Below are 16218 nucleotides of genomic sequence, written 5' to 3' on the forward strand. Positions count from 1 at the left end.
GTGATGAGTTGCTGTGTGGCTCTTGTGACACAAGTGATATGTGGTGTCACTCAAGGTGATATAGACTGTTGAGTGACAGTGTGGTATGGGCTGTTGTGTGGCTGGTATGATGTGTGGCATGATGTGGCTGTGTGTCCTTTGTGTGACTGGATGCTAAGTATTTTGTGGTGTTTGTTGAGTGTTATGTGTAGCCTGGTGTGGAAAGTGAGATGGGATATGGATAGATGTGATGTTGGTTGTAGTGTGACTGAGTGTAATATAGTTTGTTGTGTGTCCAGTGTTGTGTGATGTTTGATGTAACTGTGTGGTTTAAATTTATTCCCGTATGGGCAGGCAAGGCAACAAAGTGCTATTTTACATGTTACTTTTTGTGTTATATGTGATAGAGAGGCAGCCCACAAATGGGAATTGAGCCTTCCATCACCTGAATCTCATGCACTTTATATTTCAGCCTGGAATCATGCCAAGCCTGTTCTCCTACTAGCCAAAAATGCCTTCAGTAATAGAAAATGTTAAAATCTCTTTAGATTTAACTCCCTTCATGACTTATGACACCTTGTCAAAAATATCTCAAATAATCTTATTTTCTCTGTCTTTCACTATTTTATTTCAATCTGATGTCACCACAGCTATCTCATCTAACTCTGAAGCTGAACTCTTCATTCCAACCTTTAATAAACACTCCACCTTGGATGATTCAGGGTTTGTTCCTCCCTCTCCTCCATCCTCTGACTACTTCATGCTACCTGTTAAGATCCTTTGGAGTGATGTTTTTCATGCCCTTGCTGGCCTTAACCCTCATAAACTCTTAAATGCTAGTTCCCAGAGGGATGCCAAAAACAACGATCAAATAACAGAGGATAAGTGTCATGAAACCTCCCTCTTGAAAGAGTTTTAGGATCTTAATGGGTAGCATAAAGTAGTCAGAGGGTGGAGGAGAGGGAGGAACAAGCCCTGAATCATCCAAGGTAGAGTTCTTAGCAAAGGTTTGAGTGAAGAGTTCAGTTTTAGGAATAGATGAGATGGTAGTGGTGCCATCAAATTGAAATAGAGGAGGGAAAGATAAAGAAGTAAAGTTATTGGAAATGTTTTCGGTGAAGTGCCAGAAGTCACGAGGGGAGTTAGATCTTGAAAGGTTTTTACACTTTTTATTAATGAAGGAGTTTTTGGCATGATTCAGGGCAAAAATATAAAGTGCATGAGATCTAGGTGACGGAAGGCTCAAGTGCTTTTTGTGGCCCACCTTTCTATCATGTATGGCTTGAAAACAGGCTCTATTAAACCACGGTTTAGAAGATTTAGGTCGAGAGAAAGAGTGAGGAATGTATACCTCCATGCCAGACTCATTAATTTCTGTTATGTGCTCAGAGATGGGTCTCTGATATTAATAGGCAAAACCCCTGAGGCACCTCCACTTTGGCGGATCCTGAGGAGGGTTTGGAGCAATGGGACAAGACACAGATATGAGGTTATGATTGGAGGAGCCCAACAGAGAAGATAGGGTGACAGCATAAGCAGAAGGATTAGATCAAGAATGTTGGGTGTATCCCCAAGATGATCAGGAGTATGAGTAGGGTGTTGCACTAATTGTTCTACATCATGGAAGGTAACAGAGTTAAAGGCTAGTCCAGTGAAAGGAGAGGAATACCAAAGCTGATGATGAACATTGAAGTCTCCAAGAATGGAGATCTCACAAATGGGAAGAGAGTCAGAATGTCCTCCACTTTGGAAGTTAAGAAGTCAAAAAAAATTTTATAGTCAGAGGAGTGAGGTGAGAGGTACAGTAAAATCCCTCTCATGCGGCATTCGAGTATTCGGCATCTTCAAGTATCCGGCACATTTTTCCCCGAGCCTTAAAATCAATAAAAAAATCAATGTGTACTCATAAAATCGATTAAAATTCCCGCGCGAGGCATACTTTGTCCCCTCGCCATCAGAGCGCACTGCTTCGCGCCACCCACGGCTCACTGCACTGTGTTTACTCAGTGACTCAGTCCCGCGTGTGCACTGTTTATCGCCTGACGCCTTCATCATGCCTAAAGTTGTAGAAAAGAGGAAGCGTGTTGTGCTCACACTTAAGCAGCTGATCAGATCAGCTGCTGATTAAGATCAGCTGATCTTTGTTATGGTAAGATGCGTGAGTGTAGGGTGGTGAATGTGGTCATAATTTCACTTCTATTCAAGTATCCGGCAATATTCAAGTATCCGGCATGTCGACGGTCCCGTTGATGCCGGATAAGAGGGATTTTACTGTATACAACACTATTAAGTTTAGTTTGAGAGTGACTCTGTAGTCATAGACAGATGGTGGAAAATTCAGAAGACTCAAGAGCATGGGCACAAGAGCAATTTAAGTTGTTGTGCACATAGGTGGGACTCAAATAGGGCTTGAGCACCTGTTTCTGGGCTACATACCTCCCTTGCCTTTGAATGATTCCCAATATTTGCTGCCTTTGGAGTCTCAGCAACTCCCTCATCTGGGATTCAGTATGCAGAATCCCAGACTTTCCCACCTGCCAGGTAATTTCCCTGGAGGAAATCTACTCCTGACACTAGCAATTTCTCCACCAGCACCACCTGCGCCTCTGTGGTCACTAGTGGGCATTTAAGTTTCACCTCGACTGTGGCAAAACTTTCCACAACATTAATCCCCTGGTGCAGCGGTTTCTTATTGGAGGCCACTCACCTTCCAGTAATGTACCTGCAAAGAGATTGCTGGGCTGCAGTGTCATGCAACACTTATCACTGTATATGACCCCAACAGTTTCAACTGTGCCTTCATACAGGGATGGCCAGCATCAGTCCAAGCCAGACTTCACAGGAGCTAGTGGTGTACTAATGGTTAGCATGGGGGCAAATTCCTCAGCCTCTCACTTTTCCATGTCTTTTCACAAACATCAAACCCTTTAGGAAGTAAACTCCCTCTTCTACACTGAACATTGTCAGTCTTTCCTTTACTAATAATCTAAACTGGAATCTTCACATCTCATCTCTAGCTAAAACATCTATGAAGTTAGGCATTCCAAGTTGTCTCTGCCAGTTTTTCTTACCTCTACCCAGGTGCTAACTCTGTAGAGGAGCCTTATCAGGCATTCCATGTTGTCTCTGCTAGTTTTTCTAAACCTCCACCCAGGTGCTAACTCTATACAGGGGCCTTATCTGCCCATGTATGGACTACACATGTACGAGGGGGCTTCCATTCATACCACTCTTCAAGACAGGGTGAAATCAAAAGTATTTTGTCTTATCGGCTCCTCTCCTCTAACTGACTGTCTTCAGCCTCTCTCTCATTGTTGCATTGTTAAATCTCTTGTTATCTTCTACTTCTATTTTCTAGCTAACTCCTGTTCTGATATTGCTAACTGCATGCCTCCCCTCCTCCTGTTTCCTCACTGTATAGGACTTTCTACTTTCTCTACCCTCTATTCTGTCCACCTCTGTAATGCAAGAGTTAACCACTATTCTCAATCATTGATTCCTTTTTCGGGTAAACCCTGGAACTCCCTGCCTTCTGTATTTCCGCCTTCGTATGACTTGAATTCTTTCAAGAGAGTTTCAAGACACTTATCCTCAAATTTTTGATGGTCCACTATAACCTCTATTTAGGGACTGACACATCAGTGGATCTGTTTTTTTACTAATTTTTTGTTGTCTTTGGATAATGCCTCTTGTACATGGGAAAAAAAAAGAATGATGTAGAGGAATGGGATAATGCAATGTCATTGAAGAAGAAAAGAAGAGAAGATAATTGTTTGTAAGGTTGCATTGAGTAGATATATGAATGAATTGAGGATTAAGAAAAGAAAAGGTGAACTCATCAAAAATATGTTTTGTTAAACACATGTTTGAAGTTTTGCATGGTGAACATACAATAAAAACACTTTAGATACACCAGTTCTCCTCATTTAGGTATTGTTGGAAAATATTTCTTATGTAGAATTTGATGCAAGTAGTCAAGAGGTTGTCATATATTGATATGGTGAACTATAATAAAAAAATAGCTAACTTTTTGTACATAGTATTGTAAGAAGAAATGGTAATTATGGGAAATACAATGTACCATGCTGAGAATCAATGCTGTCACTGCTGCTCATCATCACAAATTTCCAAGATAAAGTAAGGACAGTGGACTAAGGTATAGACAAGAGGGGAGCCACCATGAACACAGTGCCCTGAGACTGTCAGCAGCGTGACAGTTGGCCTCATGGACACCAGGTGTGGCAATGATTGGTTCAAAATTTTACACACTCAGATGCTGGGTGGCAGCTGTGGCGGTGAATACAGCTCTCCATTTCTTAAAATGGAAAAGGCTGGGAAAGGTAGTTTTGACTTACCTTATTTATTTGCTCTTTCATCAGATTATAGAAGAGAGAAGTGTACTTCTAGTGGTACCAAATATCCATTTTTTTTTTTGGTAGCGAATTCACTCTTTTTTTCTGAGTGCCTCAATTAAGTTTTTAAGGCATTTAGAAATTATGAAAAGCTAGGATATGAGTAGCTTCAGCTTGAATTGTTTTATTTACTTTTGGTAGATGATTTTGAGAGGTGTAGGATAAAGTTATCTGTATAAGAATGATATGACGAAGTTTGACTGAGATCATTTATGAATAATAGAAAGTGGGTGATAAAACAGAGCCTATGAATAATTTTTGAGAACAGTGGCTCTCTACTGCAGCAGTAACAGAAGAGCTAGAAAGAAAACTTGAGATAAAGGTGGAAAGAGATGGACACTGATTGAATGAATGTAGGTTATAAATTAAAGATTCAGCTTGTACTCTGTCAAAGCTTTTGGTATATTTAAGACAACATTGAAAGTTTCTTTAAAAGACCTAAGAGAGGATGACCAAAATTGAGTAAGGAAAGCTAGAAGATTGCCAGTGGATTCTCTTGTATGAAATCCAAAGATGATTAGAAAGAATTTTGTGAATATATAAATGTTTTAGAATCTTTCTATTGAGAATAGACTCAAAGGCTTCAAAAACAAAAGAGATCAGAGCTATAAGTCATTATTTTGTTTGATTGGAGTGATCACTCTTTAGAAATTGATTAAATGTTGGCAAACTTACAGCAAGAGAGGGAAGCTAGATGTTGATAGACAAAGTCAAAAAGAATTTGACCAAGCAAGGAGTGAGCACAAAAGCAGTTAAAGATTATGATAACAGTGATGCCATCACAATTTAAGCCAACCTTGTTGATAAGCTTGTTTGTATGTGCAAAGAGCAGAAGGTGATTGTAAACCGAAGTTAGGTGATGGTGTTTGAAAGGAGTGAAAGGGAAGTAGTTAATTTTGAAGATTTATATTGGGAGTAAGAACTGATGTTCAAAATAATATGATGTTAAGTCAAATAGAGGGAAATTGGAGGAGACACAGGTATTTAAGCCTGATCTTTAAGGAACAGTGGTTGGATCTTCAAGGTGGCAGATGGAATATGTGAATATAAGGCTGAGAGAAGAATGAGAAAATTAAAGTGTGCAAGGAGCACTTGCAACCACAGGTATAAAAGAAAACTCAAGTCATGACCATCACCTTGGGAGAGTCAGGCTTCACCCTAAGACAAAGAGCCATTTGAACTTAAAAGGGTTTTTATTCTTAGCTTTTCAATGAAGTGAGCACTGCAGTCTTTTGGACAGTGTTAGTACAAGCTGTTGGATGAGAACTTGCATAGAAATTTCATATTTTCTGATAGGCAGAAATGTTTGATTCTGCAATGTAGTAATGATCCCCAAAATTAGTCTAACGAAAGGGGAAGTAGGACCTATGTATGTGTTGGCACTATAAATGTAGGTATATGTTACAGTAGTATACTGTGGAAGCTCCACATGAAAGTACAAGTAAGAAAATGTGCAGGATTGGCTTCTTATGCAAATAGTTAATTCTATAATTCTGAAGTATGATTCTGTTCTTGAATGTACAGTCAATTCTCCTCAAATGCAAGTTTCTGAAACAATTTTCTTCTAACACAGTCTAAAAAATGCAGAAGAAACTGTGACCAAGTTCCACTACAACTTTTCACATTTGAAACACTTGCCCACCTGCCACAACTTCTTGGCTGCTCAGTTATAAGTAATAGTGAAGTAAGACTTTTTTCACTGAAACAACCCTGCCACATACTGTGACACTGGCCTAAGTGGGCCCTTTACTCCAGTGATGCTATGGCCAACCACCCCAACTCCAGGCCAATCACCCAGACCCTCATCATAAGCACACCCACTTCACCTTGAACAAGAAGAAACATAGGATTGAAGCTGGAGAGAAGACAGTGATAAAGAAGGCTTTTAAGGCCATAATTTTTGCCAATAATGGGCCAAAAAATGGGACTTTGGATGAGGGTACAGAAGGAAGGAATGGATTTCAGAAGTTCTTCTAATGCAGTATTTCCCAATGTGACTACCTTGCATAAGAAAATGATCTTGTTAGAGGAGGACTGACTATTTGGGAGACTTTATATGAATTTGTTGAATTTGTGGAAAAAAAATCAAACCTTTGTGCAGCTTTGTGTTGCAATAACAGTGTGGGGCACTTTTATAATAATATTCAGTGTATGAGTTGTCTAGAATTAAGGCAACATCCAAAAAGTAAGGTGATCAAGAACTCATGGCTGTACCCCGATCCCCTGCTTCCTCTCCCTTTTGTTAATGGCAACTGATTGGTACTCTCATGGTGGTCTAGTTATGTGCCTTTGTGTTTACATTTATGATGTTTTTAAATCATTATATTTATTAGTCTTGCCCTAAGCTGATTCTTAGAAATATCAATAGAAAGAAGATAATATGAAAGTTAATTCTTTGATATTAGTTTTGTAGTCCTATTGATATTTTAAAAAATTAGCCTCCCAATAGGAAAACATCAATAATATCAAAATTTTATCATTTTTTTAGCAGCTCAGGACAAGGATGATGATGAGAGTACTGAAAATATCTGGAGCATTGTATAACAAAGCACAAAAGTCACAAGAAAATTTTGAGTGCATCAGCTAGCTGCTCTACCAAGATACAGGGGTGTGGCTTTAAGATCAGCTTAGGCTATGGCAACTATAATAGCTTAGTCTGTGTGCACTCTAAAGCAAGCTAACTATAGCTGATGGTTGTTACAGTTATTCCTTTTAACTGTAACTGTAGATGATGGAAACATTGAAGTGTACAGAAAAGTTACATTTGTTATTGCTCACCAGACATGCATGCCCATCATCAGCACACATGTTCCGTAGCTGTTTTTGTGTATACCTCACTAAAAATTTTAGCAGTTTTCAGCTGTATTTAGCAAACTTTTACTGCTTTTAAACCTAGAATGTATTAAGCTTGGTAGGCTTAAAACATTAGGAATTAGGAACCTTAGAAAAGGCCAGTTGATCTACACAAGGCATCACCTGGCACATAAAATTTGTCAGCCATCATCATCCATACAGTTGTTCAGCCTCCTCTTGACACAAGAAAGGTTCGTGAGGGTTTATCTTATCAGACATTTCCTCAGTTGATAGTTTAGTGTAATTAGGATTGATGAGTAAAATTTTAAAGGACTACTCTGTAATGGTTTTTGCTCAGAAAAACATGTAGGAAATGCTGGAAAGTAAACAGGTTTTCAGAGCAGATGATAAGCTGGTGAATATATAACAGAGATAATAGAACAACAGATAGATAAGTTGAAAAGTTTGTCACCAGGATCAGATAAAGTATATCTGAGTACTAAAAGAATGCAAAGGGGTTATTAGTGAACCACTAGTTATTATCTTTAGAAAATCACCAGATTCAAGAGAGGTACCAATATAGCGAATGTAGTGCCCATCTTTTAACAACCTAAGGACAGGCATGTTGCTGTAAGTTGCTTCTTCCTGGTTTTTATATTTTCATGGAAACTGCCCTATTTCCACTATGAATTTCACAGCTCTGATTGAGTTACCTGCTTTAAATTTAAAAGCATCCTATTTATCCAATGTCCCCTCTTTAATCTGTCACAAACCCTAAGTCTCTAAATAATGTGTTTTTCTGTGGTGATATGATGGAGAACAGTAACTTTCTTCCCATGGTAGACCGTTGTTCTGGAATGTTGTGTTGTATTTACTTACATGGCAAGCTGCTATTCCTTCCTGCGCTTCTTACTGATAACCCATATTTTACCACATTTTCATGTTCCTCAAATTTGTGGCTCACATGACCTCCCTTACATTTTCTCATTTCAAGAGAAGGCTTATGAGGAATTTAAGATGTTGGCCACATAAATTGGAATTGGACATAGAAAGGGAAAAAAAAATCTTATCATACTATTGCAGCAATCATTGAGAAAATTGGAATTGGACATAGAAAGGGAAAAAAAAATCTTATCATACTATTGCAGCAATCATTGAGACACTGAGTGAGAATATACTAGTTGTGTGAATGCCTAAGAGCATGACCAAAAATCAAAATGTGAACTTAAAATAAGAGCAGGAAAAGGCAAACTGGAAAAACCCATCACCCACCCTTTATTGTGCAGCCCTTCATGGGTTAAGAAATTAGATAAAATGGTAGTGGTAAACTGCCAGCCAGTCAGCTTGACTTCAGTTGTAGCAGGTAAATTAATAGAGTTGGTAATTGTGAAGAATCATTTAGAGAAACAGGTTGAGTCACTGCATGGCTTCATGAAGGGGAAATCATGCTTCATTAAATTCTTGAGTTTTTATGGTGAAGTCCACTGTGCAACAGATGAAGGGGATGGTTATGAAATCATATACCTGGATTTTAGTAATGCTTTCAACAAAGTACCCTACCAAAGGCTATTGAACAAGGTTAGGGTACATGAGATAGATAGGAAACTGTTAGTCCGGATAAGGTCATGATTATGTAACTAATAACTGAGAGTGATACATAATTAATGGCTCTAAATCCAAATGGGGTTTATTTAAGCATATAAACATATAGCCAAACACACACAGAGGGATCTTGCATCATCTGCAGCAGTTTCCAGCACCAGCAGTTTGGTGTGTGTTTTTGTCCCCGAGTCAAAGGGACAGTACCTTGTATTCTTTAATGCAAGACAAGAGTCCTCCCTGTGTGAAGTTACTGTAGAAGATAACTTTTCTTGACTCTCTCTCTCTCTCTCTCTCTCTCTCTCTCTCTCTCTCTCTCTCTCTCTCTCTCTCTCTCTCTCTCTCTCTCTCTCTCTCTCTCTCTCTCTCTCTCTCTCTCTCTCTCTCTCTCTCTCTCTCTCTCTCCATGTCTTGGCAAACTAATGAGCAGTGTAGGAAAGATTGAAAATAGTGTACATTATCTTACAAATGGCATACTCTCCACTGTAGACGAAGTAAATTGTTAGTAATTTTTTTCATTGTGAATATGGTCATACAGGTGAATTATGATGGTTTTTAATCATGCAACTCTCTGAATGATCTCAATAATATTTGTATATGCTGTATGCCATGGATATATTGCCTGATGTCATGAACAGCCAGTCAGATGAAAGGGGCAGAACCAAGCCAGCCAAAGGGATGGCTCTGCCAGGTGCAAATTTACCAAAATATTTTTAATGTAGTATGGTTGTTCCTCTAGAATTTTCCTAAAACTGTTTCTCTCTTCTTCCTGTTTCTTTCTTTCTTTTCTTTTCTTTTTATATACATCCTTTGTTTATTTAGTATATCATTCAGTATATCATTGTAATTTTCAAGATTAATATTCATCCAAGATTTCTGGCTGCTAAGATTTTTTTTTTTCTTCCTCCAAATCTTCACAAAATTATTTACTAGTTATGTATTGCTTTTGCTTAATTTTCCATGTATCTCTTTTAATTGTTCTTCCTCTAGCATTTCACACTTTTCTATATGTGCTATTCTGTTCACCAGTTCATTTCTTCCATAATAATGAATTACTTCCTCTTGAGTATTCCTTTTTAGTTCACTGGTATCATTATCAGGTCTGATAAATTACAGTGGAACCTTGGTTATTGAACGCCTCCCTTTTTGAACAAATTGGTGATCAAACGTTACTTGATTTCAATTAGAAGACAAAGCAAAAGCTGCCCTTTATTATTAATTTTTAGGTTCTATAAATGTTTCCTTTGTTTTTTTGTCTCCCCCTTCAATATATTTGGAGGGGAGACAGTGTGTAAGATAGTAATTTAATCTTTGAAATAAAGGTAAATATAAACAGTGTCTTGGCTTGCTCGGGAGTAATCCCATCTCCAAAGCCACCTGTTGTTCTCTTGATGACCCCACAATGCCATTACTACTTTACAACTGCATTTTCCATGTAGGTTTTCCCAAGTAAGGTGTTCAAGTGTTATGATCACCTTCATTTTGGCTTCCCTCACTAAATTAATGACAAACAGGATACCAGCACAGTCTAAATAATATGTTCTGATGAATTCCGTGTCACTAAGTTCATTCAATACATCCCTTCTGGGTAAATGATTTCTGAGCTGGAGATGTGGAACAGCCATCCTAGCAGTGGGAGCATGTCATAAGTTGCTAAGGCAGGGTAGATAGATGTCCAGAAACAGATTTATCCATTTTTATTGATTCCTATGGGGAAAAATAGTTTCGGTTTTTTAACATTTTGGATTTTGAATGGCATTCAGGAACAAATAAAGTTCAAGAATCGAGGTTCCACTGTACTTATTTGGTGTCCATCCAGTCTCAGCCATATGTTCCAGTTCCAGTTGTTGCATTGGACAGTTGTAAATTTCCTCAATTCAGTTAGAGATGGGACAGCTAGGATAATATAAATCCTATCTGATAATTTATCTACAACATAAATTTTGACACCCAGGCTCCGGTGGCCCCCAAAATGTGTTCTGCATATTGGCTGGCTGACCAAGTGTGTGAGAGAGAGAGAGAGAGAGAGAGAGAGAGAGAGAGAGAGAGAGAGAGCAATGCACTCTTTACTTTACCTCTTTGGAAACTCTTTATCATCATACTGGATAGAATTATCTTCAGTTTTGTGTGTGCAGTGGTCTTCCATAAAAAAATAAATAATAAATAAATAAATGAATAGATAGAATTTTTTTAAGAATTTTAGATTAAAGATTGTGGAGCTAGAATGAAAAAAAAATGTACAATATATAAAACTACCATGGATAGCTTTCAAAACTGAAAAAAAATAAATACACAGCTTGAAATGAATATTGAAATAAAACACTCAAATGCAAATGAAAGTACTCAGGAAATAGGAAGTGAAGGAAATAGCTGAAAATATTGGAAGACATCCAGATACAGATATGCACTGTTCACATTGCAATCATTGTATGAGTACTCATATCTTGTATGGCAGTGTGAGAGCAGTGATAGACGACACTAGATTGGAACTGCTAATGAAAACAAAGCTACATCATGCAAATAGAGTAAACCAATTTTCTTATGGTTTACTCTATATTCTATAAGATGATGATGGGTTTCAGAATAGGTTGAGTTGATTTGGAAGGCTCCATCATTGACATTTATGTTCTGTGGGAGGTGTACAGCTGTTAACTAACTGCTTGTAAGAATTTTTTTTTAGTTGAAAGGTTCTTTTCTTCTTTTTTCATGTAGTCATCATTTTATACAGTATTTCTGTGTTGCAGTACTCTGTTGTTATCAGATATTGAAAAGGAATGGACTGGTGTTCATGTGCAGTGTTCTCTGTACAACTGCAGTTGTCGTGGTCTGATTTGCTTTTATTACAGCATTCAGTTCTGTTTTCTTTTGTTCTTACAGGTCTGCTTTCCTTTTTTTCTTGTATTTTTCAGTACTTAAAGTATGTATTTAACTCATGTCTCCAGTATATTTATTATCAGGTAAGTATCTGCACAAAAGAAACTGATGTCCTGACAGAATCATGTTATTATCAATAAATATTTCAGGTTTCAATGTCTGTAGACATGTTCCCTATAGCATGAATATGTATATTGTTGCTATTTTTTTTTTTCTTTTTAAATTTTATTATTTTTAAAATGATTATTTATTTATTTATTTATATATTTATTTATATATATATTTATTTATTTATTTATTTATTTTTCTTTTATTGTTATTATTATACTTGCTGTGCTGTATGGTATTGAAACATGGAACATGTGAGAAGCAGGGAAGAAATTTTTGAACGTAACGAAAAGGACGTGTTTGAGGAATATGTGTTGAGTAACATGAGGGGACAAAATAAGAAATTGAGGAAATAAGAACTTTTGTTTGGAGATAGTTGAATGGACAGGTAGATTAGTGTATGTTGAGATAGTTTTGGCATGTGGAGGGAATGGAGGACAGGAAACTAGTAAAGAGAATAAAAAGGTTGGATGTGTGCAATGGAAAGTTAAGAGGAAGGCTTTGCCCAGAGTGGATGAACTGTGTGAAGAGATCACTGAATGAGAGAGGAATGACAATGCAGTGATTGTGTTTGATGGAAGTGAATAGAGAGTGACAGTGATAAGTGCATGAAAATGACATGGTCTTGTCAACCCATGGGAGGGGATGTGGACGTGCCTGGCAGGGCTCATTGGCATATGGACCCAGCGAGGGGGCAAGACACTCCGTAAGAAGTATCCTGCATCTACTGTGGTCTAAGGATTGGAGTAGGTGAGAGGTAGGGAATGGTCTCAAGAAGGGGCAGGGGTATGCAGTGTATGCTGTCAGACATTGCTGTGGAAGTATGTGGCCAGCTGTTCAATGCCTAATCTGAGGTATAGAAGCATGGTCCATGAGATTATCAGCCATAGTATTAATATCCCCCCTTCCCTTTCCCATTCCCTTGCCCTTCCCTTGGCCATTTGTTATAGTATTAATCTCCCCCATCTGCATGGGTGTGTTAAAACTGCAGTGATGGGGGCAAGAAGGGGTAGAAAAAGTGTTGACTTGATGAGATGAGAGAGAACACACCCTCGCCTTCCCTTCATAATTTTTTTGGAAACTACAATTATTTATCTGTTTTTTATAGAAGGAAATGCATTTTTAAGAGTGAAATATTAGTGATATAATAATTCAGATTGCTTAAATGGATATGTTTGTAATGTTTCTGGAGATGTTGGTGTTCCCATGTGATTGTAAACATACCCTGCAGTAGTGCGGTCTCCTGCTGTTGGACCCGTTATTAGTTGCCAGAGAGAGAGAGAAAGAGAGAGAGAGAGAGAGAGAGAGAGAGAGAGAGAGAGAGAGAGAGAGAGAGAGAGAGAGAGAGAATAGTATGCATTTTCTTAGATAACACACACACACACACACACACACACACACACACACACACACACACACACACACACACACACACACACACACACACACACACACACACACACACACACACACACACACACACACACACACTGCCCATAAAGGTGATAATCTTTTGTCTGTAGTGTGTGTGGCAAAGCATGATGGAGAGTGTGATTGGGAAACATTAGACAGTGGTGTACATGAATGCATAACCCTTCCCAGCATGGCATAATTGGCAACTCATACTGGTGTCCAGTAAGCCCAGTCAGCCTGGGACCCTCATGAGTGATCTTCATGGTCACTAACATATCTCTGAATTTTTCATTTGTTATTTGCCTGCACATCATCAACTTTATATATTATTTTACATTATATAATGTATATTATTGAAATTGTAAGTGAAGAATACATTCATTGTATTATTTCTCAGAATTATTGGTTTGAAAGGGCTACCAGCATTAATCTCGGCCACTGCCATGAACCCTGGGCACAGGAGGGGACGGGGTTGTTTTCACCTACTCCAGCCCTGTGGGTGAGGATGGGGATGGGATGGGGAAGGGGGATATTAATACTAAGGCTGTATCCCTTTTCACCAGGGGCTGAAGGGGCTAAGACTGAATGATGTGTGAATGAGTGTGTGGTGCTTTGTATCGGGCTGGCACATAGATAGATAATTATTATTAATGTAAGCAAAAATGGACAAGTCAAGGAATTATTTAGATTTGAGCTAGATGAGGGAAACATTAGTTTTTGAGAGAGAAAAAAGCAGGTCGTATTTACTCCATTCTTAAATGGCTATAGATTTCTGACTTCCACAGCTAATAAAAGCAGGTCATCTTAGTAAAAAAAATACTTATTCCATTCTCTGGCTATAGATTTCCAATTTTCACAACATAGTTGGAAGTGTGTTGCTCATTTTGGTTGTACAGTATATGGAACAAAGTTTCTAGAAAATTTGGTTATATCAAAGCAAACTGTCAGATTTTTATTTAATACAAATATGTTGAACTAAGGTTGCTGAAAAGATGATGGATAGTGGTGTAAGAGAACCAATAATGCAATGATGCTCAAGAATAATGTCTGAATTTGGAAATACCTACTTGGCCTAACTGAATACCTTCTGTAAGAACTTTCAAGTAGAACTCTGAAGTAGAGATAAATTGAGGTGACTAATACTTAAAATGTGGCAATAAAATTGAATAAAAGGAATTTGATACAGTGATATCAATAGATAAATCTTTCAGTATGTGGGGATGTATAAGCATAAGATTTGTTTCATTTTATTTATTTTTGTTGATAATATGGTGATTATGCATGAAAGGTGTAACTTAAAGTTAGTTGTATACTGATTCACTACTGCTTCTGACTAGAGGAATGTCATTTTGCAGTTGGAATGCAGAAGTCAGGAATTTGAGATCCTGAATTTCATTCCTACTGGAAGCCAGTTATTTTGAGTCCTGGGTATTTTTCTGAGGTCAAGTGGCTAAAGATCACCCACATGCTGCCATCAACCCTGCCTTTGTGAGTGCACTGAGGACCAGGAGGCAGCAAGAATTTCTACAGGTCTACTTAAGTAATTCCAATTTCCGTCTCTGGATAAAGGCTGACCATCTAATTCTGCATCCAATCCTCAGAGGAACAAGTGTACAAGCAGAGTATCCAAGCCTTAGGAAACAAATCTTGTTATTTCACATTTATAATGCTCTCATCTGTTACTTTGTCCTTAATCAAAGAAGTGGAGTACAATCAACCATCAGTTGCTATATCTGTGTTGTTCTGATGAGTTAATCTACATATGACCTACAGTAGATGATCCTGCTATTATACAAAGATTGCAAAGCAGGTCTAAAGTTGAATACAAAGAAAATTGTGCTAATTGATTATGTATTAGACCTCAAAATCACAGAAGTAAAACATTTACAATTAATGCATTCTACCTGTTCTAACATATGGAGCAGAAATCTGGGCTCTTTTGAAAGTCTGATTGTTCAAAGAGGAGTGGAAAGAATAATGTTTGGCATAATGTGAAGAAATGAGAAGGTAACATCATGGAGAAGGGAGGAACTGAAGTCAAAAATATCTCGGCTACAATTTTTCCTGACTGCCTATTTTCTCAAGGTGTCAATCACTATAGTGTGGCTTTGAATGAATTCCGGATCCTGAAAGTCATGCAAGGAGTGTGGATTGAATAGTGGAATTAATCACCAATGTTGTCAGACCATTATTCTCAGTTGATATGTGATGCCTCTTACTTGTTTGTACTCATCTCCTACTACCATTCATAATTTTTCTCACCTCATTTTCCATTATGCCAATTAAGAGGTTGTCACATATGAAGACCACTATTCTCACCCTGATGAGAGAAGGTGCCTTCAAAGGAAATTTTAAGGCATCATTTTATCAAGTGCTTCAAGGTGGATGCCAGAGCTGCCCCAAACTTTATGATCTCCCAGGAAACAAGAGTCTGGATGCCCCAGGAAAACATTCAAGGACACTGACACTTCTAAAGTGAGAAGTCTTAAAGAACCCAAAGATCAGTGATGGACAACTAAAGAAAATGCATTCTGCACTACTGATAGATGTGTCTTAAGAGTCCATTCAGCATTGGAACCTGAAGCTGCTGTTACACACACCTACTAAAAGTCACACAACACAAAACATAATTAATGAGCTTGCTCATAAATATAAAACATGGAGTTATAACTGGATAAGTCCATATTCAGAATGATTACAGAGTGAAGGGTACAAGTTACTACAAGGGGCACTTCATTGAGAAGACTCAAGCACTCAGCATCTTTGATAGTATGACACTGGTGCAGTAATGGGTGTGGGCATGAAGTTAATATTTTACTTTTGCTAAAGTGTGTTAACAGTAGATATTGTAGCATTTATATTTAGGTGTTATACAACCACATGATCACATACTTCAGTGAATACACATTTATCCATTTATTTTTTTTATTTTTATTTATTTGTTTATTTATTTTTTTTATTTATGCATAAATGCCCTTGTCCACAGGACCATGAAGGGGTCAAGTTTTCTTTAGGATAGCAATATGGACATGATTGACAG

At 37.8% G+C, this 16218-nt stretch overlaps 1 protein-coding gene across 8 annotated transcripts in view; it reads left to right on the forward strand.

Annotated features, from left to right (window-relative positions):
* Nucleotides 1–16218, forward strand: part of LOC135101386 (YTH domain-containing protein 1-like) — a 91888-nt gene that overhangs the window by 51368 nt on the left and 24302 nt on the right. The gene's annotated exons all lie outside the window — the stretch shown is intronic.

This window comes from Scylla paramamosain, chromosome 6, assembly GCF_035594125.1.
Source record: "Scylla paramamosain isolate STU-SP2022 chromosome 6, ASM3559412v1, whole genome shotgun sequence".
Lineage (NCBI taxonomy): Eukaryota > Metazoa > Arthropoda > Malacostraca > Decapoda > Portunidae > Scylla > Scylla paramamosain.